The sequence below is a fragment of the Colobus angolensis genome, unplaced genomic scaffold (genome assembly GCF_000951035.1).
Source record: "Colobus angolensis palliatus isolate OR3802 unplaced genomic scaffold, Cang.pa_1.0 Scaffold64, whole genome shotgun sequence".
NCBI classification, from domain to species: domain Eukaryota; kingdom Metazoa; phylum Chordata; class Mammalia; order Primates; family Cercopithecidae; genus Colobus; species Colobus angolensis.
In genome coordinates this window covers 3501704-3503991 of record NW_012120043.1, presented here as the reverse complement: position 1 = coordinate 3503991, position 2288 = coordinate 3501704, and the positions used below count along the sequence as shown (strand labels likewise).

The window sequence follows — 2288 nt, the reverse complement described above, 5'->3', positions numbered from 1 at the left end:
CTCCTGACCTCGTGATCCGCCCGTCTCGGCTTCCCAAAGTGCTGGGATTACAGGCTTGAGCCACCGCGCCCAGCCATTTTTGTATTTTTAATAGAGATTGGGTTTTGCCATATTGGCCAGGCTGGTCTCAAACTCCTGACCTCAAGTCATCTGCGCGCCTCAGCCTCCCAAAGTGTGGTTTATTATTATTATCATGAATATTATTTAGCACAGCGGAGAGAAGGGCTGAAAGTCAGCAAAGGGTGCACCAGCCACTTGTGCTGGGAGACAAGGATGAGTCATGGGAGGTTCCCTTTGACTTGAATGAAGAAATATCTACCTTATCCTGTTCCCAAATTCTCTAAACTGTGATCTGATTCCCAGGGCTGCTAGGCAGGGAAGAGGGCCTGTCTAAGCCACCATCCTGGAACAACTTGACATCTATCTCCCAGACCCTGAATCTTGCGGGTATGATTGGCTAAAATTGGCCTCACGGGCTCTGAGACATGACAAGACCAGGGGTCAAAACCTGGTGACTTCACCAAAGCTTATGTTTACTGATTGTGGACCTGGTGTCAAGTATGTACTAAAGACTCATCTACTATGGTTGCTTGTATATTGAGGTGAACAGTGTCCCCCAAAATTCATGTCCACCTGGAACCTCAGAATATGACTTTATTTATAAATCAGATCTTTGCAGATGTAATAGGTTAAAATAGGTCACGGCCGAGCATGATGGCTCACGCCTGTAATCCTAGCACTTTGGGAGGCCAAGGCAGGTGGATGACAGATGTGTGGTTGGGCCCAGGAGTTCTAAGTCAGCCTGGGCCACATGGCGAAAGCTTGTCTCTACAGAAATATACAAAAATTAGCCAGATGTGGTGGTGTATGCCTGTAGTCCCAGCAACTCAGGAGGCTGAGGTGGGAGGATCACCTGTGCCTAGGAGATCGAGGCTGCAATGAACTGTGATCACACCACTGGACTCTAGCCTGGGCAACAGAGCAAGACCTTGTCTAAAAAAACAAAAAGAGGTCATACCAAAGTATAGGACCTAAATTCAATGACTGATGGTCTTATAACAACAGGAGAGGACACGTAAAGACATGGTGAGAAGACAGCCATGTGAACATGGAGGCAGAGATTGGAGTGATACGTCTACAAGCTAAGGGTTGTTGACCACCACCAGAAGCTGAGAGAGAAGCATGGGAATGGATTTTCCCTCAGAGCCTCCAGAAGGAACCAACGCTGCCAATATCTTCACTTTGGACTTCTGTTGTTTTAAGCCACCCAGTTTGTGGTATTTTGTTATGGCATCCCAGGTAATGAAGGCAAGTTATCTCCAAGATGGCTGCCATCACTTCCTTCCCTCCCTGTATGCGTGTGTCATTCTTCCTTCAAGAGGTAGAGTCTCTTTCTTTTGAATCCAGGCTGATATGAGTGATGTGCTTGACAAATAGAATGTGGCAGAGGTAACGTCTGACACTTCTGAGGTGATCATGAGACGCAGCTTCCACCTGGGCTGAAGTCTGTCTACCCTGAGGCAGCCATATTGTGAGTAAGCTCAAACCATGTGAAGAGGCTGTGGATCATGAGGCCCCAAATGGAGAGAGAAAGAGAGCAGGGGAGGTGGAAAAGGAGAGAGAGAGACTGGAAGGAAGGGGAGGAGAGATAGATGAGATGGGAGATGGAGGCAGGGAGAGACAGAGAGAGAGAGGCCAAGAGCACCAAGGCACCAGACATGTGGGGGAAGAAGCTACCTTGGAAGTGTATCTCCAATCCCAGGCAGCTCAGCTGATGTCACATGGATCAGAGATGAACTTACCCCGCTCAACGTTTCCCAAATTCCTGACCCACAAAATCACGAGCAAAGGAAAATGGCCAGTTTAAGCCACTAAGTTTGGGGACGGTGTGTTACTTGGCAGTAGCTAAGCAGGACACTTCTGCCACCACACTTTATCCTCACAGTGGTGTTCTGGGGAAAGTGCTAGTGAATATATACCTTCGTCATGTCGGTCCCTGGATTAACCACAACTCTGCCTCCCCTTTGTAAAATATACTAAGTGGTGCCCAACACTAGATAGTGTTCCTCTGTAGTTGCCCTGTGGCCCTTTCACCCTCTGGATGCACTGAGAGTTTGTTCCCAAACCTGTTTTTGCCCGTTGTACGCGTCTTGGTTCGTATGCAATTAAAAGAAACGTTATGCAAATCTATACCTACAAGAGCCGCATGAAAGAAGGTCGTTATATTTACAAAAACTGTGTGCTTTGGAAACATTGTTCAAGGCTCTGCTTTTAAAAATTAAAGAAAA

General features: G+C 47.2%; 1 protein-coding gene across 1 annotated transcript in view; it reads right to left on the bottom strand.

Annotated features, from left to right (window-relative positions):
* GNA15 (guanine nucleotide binding protein (G protein), alpha 15 (Gq class)) overlaps nucleotides 1–2288 on the bottom strand; it is a 27990-nt gene that overhangs the window by 2670 nt on the left and 23032 nt on the right. The window lies entirely within an intron of this gene.